Below are 8,261 nucleotides of genomic sequence, written 5' to 3' on the forward strand. Positions count from 1 at the left end.
TTCTGTTCACACCAAAACAATTACTTGAAATGGTAATTCAAATGACAAGAAAGGGAATAGAAACTAATCTATTTAAAAAGATTGAACAACAAAGCTTTAACCTATAGGAATGAATGAAGCAGTAGTCATAATCTACAGGAATCAAGCAACAAACTTTACCTCAGAAATGATTTGAATAGCAAACCGAAAATGGAACATCAAACTAAAGTGAGTTACGAAATATTGAACAGCGACCCCAATCAAATGTAAACTAAATCCAATGTTACACACAACACATCTATACTGAGGGAAGCAATAATCTGAGTTCCGGCATAACAATTATTGATTACGGTTGTGAAGAAACAACAATTGATGTTACCATGGAACAACAATCCCAATGAACAACAATCACTCTTAGAGGTAAACCATAGATAAATAGGCAATAGTACCGATCTATAAATACACAACACTGTTACTTTGTAAACGAACAATAATGGTAATCTGTAAGGAACAACAATGTTATACAATAATATCAATCTGTGAAGGAACGACAATGCGATATAAATTTAGAATGAACAGCATAACATTCCAGTTGCAGAGGATAACTTTGCTATTCAAATATGAATGAAATATAACAGAGCCAATACATGAAATAATAAGGAACAACAGATTATTGAACAAAGCAAATAAAATAAATCAAATCACACATGACTTGGAATTGGAAAATAATGGTACAGGAAGCAAGTGATCCACCAAGGCCAGGCCCTTAGCCTCTAGGGACGCACTACTATGATTACTCTAGAATCAAAGACGGAACATCAACAAAGTTTATGTATTAATCATGAAATAGAGTTGCAGTAATCGCTCTTTAAAGAGAGTCAATGATCAAAGTTTAAGTTACAACAATGAATTTCATAAAACAATAATAATTTTCCCTTTGGGCTAGCAATGTTGTCCCTTTTTATAGTAGCCAAGAAGAAATACCAAAGATAGAGATATTCTTTAAGGTAGCAATCCCTCAGGATCAAAGGATCCTGAGGGATTTGCCATATCGTTATTTCTCAGTTATCTCTTCGTTCTCTTGCACTGATTTGTTACCTCCTCTTCCTTTTCCTGGCCTATGTGCTCCAATCTAGATTACCTCATTTGGATGCGGTTCTCTGTCAAAGGGACAATAGTTGATTTCGTCTTGTCTTTTCCTTTGGAATGGTGATCTTCCAATTTCTTCCTCTTATGCATAGGAAAAGGTAATAATTAGTCATTTTACGTTACTCACAAATCTTCTAAACTTTATCAGAATCTTTCACCATATGCCCATTTCATAATGTAAATAATATATGAATTAAAGGAAAAGATAATGAAATAAGTGGCAATTACATACTTTTTCTAATGCTCAACACACCCCCCTGCTTACCCTTTTTCATGCCCTCATGAAAACATTGTAATTGACATGCAAGGCAGTTAGGGAATAGGCTGGAGAAGGGTTCTCAGTAGGTGGTCTACAACCATGATTCCTAGCTAAGAATTCAAAAATATGCCCTATCTGACCTTCAGGCAATTCATATAGGGCTCTATATCCTGGTGCAGGATACCAAATGATTGGACTTCGAAACCTACAACCTAACCAAGACGGGCCTTCTCTCAGAATGAGGTCACCATAGATACCCAAGCGGTCAGCAGCTAGCTTAAAATTCTCATAATTGAATGGTTCTCTGTTTTGGATATTCCGATTAGAAGTCTAATATCGGAATTTGGCTGCTACTATGGCAAGGTCTTTGATGGTAAAGAAGTATTCTACCCCTTGTCAGATGACTGCTGTGTGAATAGGTTCCAATGTCTGGATCACACCTTGAGTTCCCATTAGGCTCCTATGTTTTTTCCATAATTTCAATGGGTCTTTAGGTTCACCTCTCACCCATAGATCTAATACATTCTCCTGTCTTTGAAAGACATTGTAGGCTTTAAGCCATTTTATTTGATTAATACCAAAAGAATAAATGCCTACAGTTGGACATCACCCACGAAAGGGCTAGAATTCTGCTCTGTTTCTCCATCTAATACAAGATTGTGCAAATAAAATTCACATAACAATCGCTGAACTTTCACCCCGTAATGCTTACAACAGTTTATGAAGTCATCAATGGTTTTTATCTCTATAGGCACTCCTGCCTTGATAGCTTTAATTTTCAATTGTAAATATCTTTCCGTTAAAAACAAAGCATAGTTTCTGGCAGGTGCCCTACATGCTAGAACGTCAGTATACAAAGAACATAAGGTATCCATTTGTTTTATGACTATGTCTAGTCTATGGGTTACCTTTTTGACTCTTTCTTCTGCCTTTCGCCATCCTTCAAAGGCCTGGCTTTCTGATGCATTAATGTTTTTCAGCTGCTGTTGTAATTTCTGGTATTTTTCTTGAGGAATAGTCTACTCTGTGAGTTTCTCTATTGTTTGCTGGGCTTGTGCCAAATCTTTTCATAGAGTTACTATCCTCGGGTCATTATCCAACATGATAATTTTGGGTTGGAGATCTACTTGGATCTCCTTATTACGACATCTCATCTTTATGGTCTGAGTTTCCTTCTCGCTAGAGGATAGTGCCTCTGTCTGGATTTCCTTATCACAGGCCGGTGTGTCGTCTGTTTGTACTTCTACATTTGCAACAGCCAGATGTTGTTCCTTTCGATTCTGAATGATAGGTTGGACTTGAGTCCTCTTGGTCTTTTTCTTAAGGGGTTTTTCCTGGGCAGTTGCATGCTTTGCCACAGAGGTTCTTGTTGATTTCTTCCCCATTTTCAAGACTCTTATCTGTTGTCGAAGTTGCTTAATCACGTTAAGCAATCTCTGTTGTTCCTTTCACAATCTTTTAATTTCCTCTATTTTCTTGGAAGGAATAGTTGTTCGTTTACTCAGGCCTGGGCTTTGTACCTCAGGTATTGTACCTTCGCCTTGGCCAATTTCCTTATTTTCTTCTTGGGGTACTTCTTCAGTGTTCTGCTGATCAGGTTTTTCAGGGGTAGAAACCCTAGTTTTCTCTGCTGTTTCCTGGGTAGCTTCTTCTTCTACCTCTTCTTCATCGTGGAATTATTCGGGTGTATTTTGACTAGGAATAGATTGTTCCTCTTCCTTATCCTCATCACTCTTCTCCCCAGATACACTCTCATCATGAGCAGAGTGATCCTCTTCTTCTTCCTCCTCATCACACAGTTCCTCGAATGCACTTTTATCATGAGCAGAGTGCTCCTATTGTTCTTCTTCGGTATAGGGGTTGAGTAGGTTGTGAGGTTGGACATATTTGCCCATATTTTCCAGAATTTGGGCCAATTCATCTTCTTACAGAGGGTTTTGCAGTGGACTTTCGCTATGTTGCTCTATTTCCTCTCCTTCTTCCTGACTGGATTGCTCAGTCTCCTCCTCCGGTTCTCCTTCATCATTTTCCTCCAATTTTTCATTCTCCCCACCTTCCAATTGTGGGGGTTGCTCGTCTCCTGAATCATGTATTTCCACTGGTTGACTAATATTTCCCTAGGAATTTCCCAGCATTCCTCTGATCCTTGCCAATCTAACAGATTTTCTTCGTTTCAGTGGTTTGCTCGATGTACTGGCACTATGTTTTCGTTTCGGGGCTGGCAAAGCTAGTCCCCCATCTATGGAGAAAATTAATTCTTCCCAACTACTCTGCTGTTGGGAAAGACTGTAGCTGACTATTAGTCATATTAACCCATGGTGGCTTACTACTGACTCTACATGGCGAGATTTCTTCATGCTTCAGGCAACATCATGTAATAAAAAATTTAAAAACGCAGGCAAATTCACAGCACATTTTTGCTTTAACACGGCTAAAAGTTTGAGATGGCGTGGTCTTACCATGTCTTTCCTGCCATCACAAGTGATGTAGCTCTAGATAATTCTCGCCAATTCTACCCACGACTCTCCCAGGGTTGCCGACAGAACTCCTTCTTCTTTTACGGTAAGGTTTTGTTCATCCTGGAAGATGGTCATGGCATCTCGCAATCTCACCTTTTTCAGAGTCCACGCAGGTCCGGTGGTTGGCAGTCCCGAAACTTTTACAATTATGTCGTCAGTGACTACTATCTGTCTCCCTCTCACCATGGAATGATTTTCTTGCAAGTTCTGCAGAAAATCAATTGCCACGTCTCATTGGATTGCTATAGATGGTTAAGATAAGCTATCCATCCTGGCCTTGCTAGGATTTCTCGTGCAACATCGAAGACCATCAACACCTGTGGATCACTGCGAATTGATATTCCTCCCATCTTATTCACGCTTAGCACACTGTAAAAAACACAGAGACAAACATGGAACAACAAGCTGTTCAAATTTTTAGCTCACTGTTAGGAAAGCACAAAGAAGGTGATGGAACAACAAGCTATTCAAATTTCTAACTTACTTCTAATTTTACAGAGCAAAACACAGAAATGGTTTCGGAACAGCAAGCCATGCATATTGGAAAAAAAAATATCGTTAAGTCTTGCTATTCCCGAGTCATAATTCTTCCTAATGATGAGCTGACACGTATGCCAGTGAATTATGGAGATCACCCTGCCCCCCTATAATGTGATAGGTCGTCCTCAGCCATCAAATAAAGGAGTAGCATGCTAAACTTCCATAATACAGAGTAATAAAGGAACAACCTATAGAGATATGCCATGTTTACAAAAATGAGCAGATTACTGAAATCGAGGCGTATGATATAATCGCTAATAAATATGGAAATGCCATGATATGATGCGAGAAATGGAGGATAGGACAGCTGACATGAATAAAAGTTTTTATGTGGTCATTATCGACTTTTACCGTCATAATTGATTTGTAAATGATTTTCATGTATCAAAGGTTCAAAAGGGTTATATACAAAATCTCATTTGAACCACTTATAAAGATATAAGAAGAAGATTTTTATAGTTACTATTGGTGTATAAGAAATATGACTTCAATACCATCAATAGAGCTCTGTTGCTCATAGGTGTCCATAACCTTGACAGAGTTGTTTATTTCACCCTTGGAACCATAATCCTTTGTGTATGCGTAGGAAAGTGCTGTTGCAATGTCAAAATGGAGGCCATTGTGCTGGCTTGGTAACCAGCTGAATCACAATGCCATTCACCAGGAAGGAGTGAAAGGTGGGCAGGACGGCTCATGATGAGACCTCCTGTTCCAAGGAATTTTTATTTTTCTAGTGTGCCTCTTGGATCATATCCCTGGTGTGGTGGCCATAGTGGGAATGCCACTTCACTTTCTTCCTTATGATCATGGTAAGTTGGCTCTTGATGAGACCCCCTATCCTTCATCTGACAAATCATGTTAGTAATCATATAGATAAACATTTTATTTTCCTTCTTTTCTTTTATATAGCACTTTTCCTATTTATACACAGAGGGTGGCTCAACACTCCTCAAGAGTAGGGATGGTGGAAGAAGTCTGAACATCTCAATAGAGAAAAAATATGTCCTTATTCTTATTCAATAATAATGATCAAAGAGAATTATGGGGATTTAGAAAGAACCATCATGATAAAAATAATCAATCATATTGGTATTAGTGGAAATAATGACAGCAAGGTGATATAAATATTTGTGTTCTTTCCTCTTTTCTCTTATCATTTCAAAGAAATTTCTTCTAAAGATGACGATTTTTCTTTGATTTGCTGATTTCAGTATCCTCTATTTTTTGCATTCTTGCATAAATGTATAGCTGTGCCTTAAATGACCATCTCTCACAAAAATCCTCTAAATGGTAAAACACTCATACACAAAAAAAGAAGAAAAATGCACTCACAAAGTGTTGTTTTCAATATGGAACAACTGTTATTTCTTTAGAGGGATGGAAAAGGAATATTTTCACACAAAAAACGCAAGCAAAAAGGAAAAAACATGCTCGAAATTGTTGTTCCTTGAGAGGAACAACAACTGTTCCTTAATCGGAACAACAAATAAAGCAAGCGCAAACAAAATATGCGAAAATGTTGTTCTTTCGGAAAGGAACAACAAAAAAATGAAAGTGCTATTCCTTTGGAAAGGAACAACAAAAAAATGAAAGTGTTTTTCCTTTGGAAAGGAACAACAGAAAATGCAAGTGCTGTTCCTTTGGAAAGGAACAACAGAAAACAAAAGCGCTATTCCTTCGGAAAGGAATGGCAAAAAGGCAAAAGTACTGTTCCTTCGGAAAGGAACAACAGAAAATGCAAGTGTTGTTCCTTCGGAAAGGAACAACATAAAAAATAAAGTGCTGTTCCTTCGGAAAGGAACAATAGAAAATGAAAGTGCTATTCTTTCGCAAAGGAACAATAGAAAAAAGAAAGTGTTGTTCCTTCAGAAAGGAACAGAAAAAAACGAAAGTGTTGTTCCTTCGGAAAGGAACAACAAAAATGTGGATGTGCTATTCCTTTGGAAAGGAACAACAAAAAGGTGGAAATGTTGTTCCTTTCCGAAGGAACAACAAAATGAAAAAGTGTTGTTCCTTCGGAAAGGAACAATAAATGACGAAAATGCTGTTCCTTCGGAAAAGAAAAGCAAAATGCAAAAGTGTTGTTCTTTCGTAAAGGAACAACAAAACGACGGAAATGTTGTTCCTTCGGAAAGGAACAACATAATGCAAAAGTGATGTTCCTTCGAAAAGGAACATAAAAGTGGTGAGAATGCTGTTCCTTCCGAAAGGAACAACAAAATGCAACAGTGCTGTTCCTTCGAAAAGGAACAGAAAAGCGGTGAAAATGTTGTTCCTTCGAAAAGGAACAGCAGAATGCAAAAATTGCATAAATCTATACAGAAAGTCATTTACACAATCAAAACAAAAAGAATTATGTATAAAGTTTAAAAGCAATCAAGTCACTTAATGAACCAAATGTGAGGAAGAGTTCTCTTCCTCAGCTAGAATCTGCATGTCGGAGTTTTCCCAGAGTTGCTGGTAGAAGGATTCCCGAGTAAGTGGTTTGCGATACAATCGAACTCGGTGGCCATTTTCTTTGAAGGTGTGTCCAGATCTGTCAATGGTGGTTAAAGTAATGGTGCCACTATCATGTACCTTCTGGATTTCATATGGTCCCAGCCAGCGAGTTTGAAGTTTCCCTGGAAAATCCTGAAACCTCGAATTGTATAGGAGCGCTCAATCTCCTTCGTGGAAGACTTTCTTTTTTATGAGGGCATCATGCCATTTTTCTCTTTGTTGTTGGATTAATGGGGTATGTTGAAGAGCAGAGAGCCTGATTTCATCCAGCTCGTTGATTTTTTGTAATCTATTAATCTGGGCATCATTTAAATCTAGACCAATGGTCGTAACTTTGGCATACAATCTTTGTTTGATGCGCACAATAATGTCGAGCAGTAAAAAGGGTCTTTTTCACCTCTATTTACCCTACATTAATTATCAATCCAGGTACGATTTGTTATCTCAAAGAGTGTACTTAGTTTGAGGCGGTCACTTGTCAAGAGTAATGCTAGTAGTATAGTGCTTTTGCAAAAGTAAATAAATGCTGGAAAACAAACTCTAAATGTAATGACAAGAACTTGAAATGCTTGTAACTAAATCATTCATTTAAGAAACTACAACACTTCATCAGTCAAGGGTGCAGTAATGATAACTCTTCCCTTTGTAAACTGATGTAATTGAAAAGAAATCAAGTAAAAGATCATCAATCTGGGAACCAGACAACAATAGTCAATGTTCACTACAGTTTCAGATCGTTTTGTTCACACCAAAACAATTACTTGAAATGATAATTCAAATGACAGGAAAGGGAATAGAAACTAATCTATTTAAAAAGATTGAACAACAAAGCTTTAACCTATAGGAATGAATGAAGTAGTAGTCGTAATCTATAGGAATCAAGCAACAAACTTTACCTCAGAAATGATTTGAATAGCAAACCGAAAATGGAACATCAAACTAAAGTGAGTTATGAAATATTGAACAACAACCCGAATCAAATGTAAACTAAATCGAATGTTACACACATCGCATCTATACTGAGGGAAGCAATAATCTGAGTTCCGACATAACAATTATTGATTACGGTTGTGAAGAAACAAAAATTGATGTTACCATGGAACAAAAATCCCAATGAACAACAATCACTCTTAGAGGTAAACCATAGATAAATAGGCAATAGTACCGATCTATAAATACACAACATTGTTACTTTGTAAACGAACAGTAATGGTAATCTGTAAGGAACAACAATGTTATACAATAATATCAATCTGTGAAGGAACAACAATGCAATATAAATTCAGAATGAACAACATAACGTTCCAGTTGCAGAG

The sequence above is a fragment of the Pinus tabuliformis genome, chromosome 7 (assembly GCF_031772625.1).
Source record: "Pinus tabuliformis cultivar Carrire ecotype Pingquan chromosome 7, CPIR1, whole genome shotgun sequence".
In the NCBI taxonomy this organism is placed as follows: Eukaryota; Viridiplantae; Streptophyta; class Pinopsida; order Pinales; family Pinaceae; genus Pinus; species Pinus tabuliformis.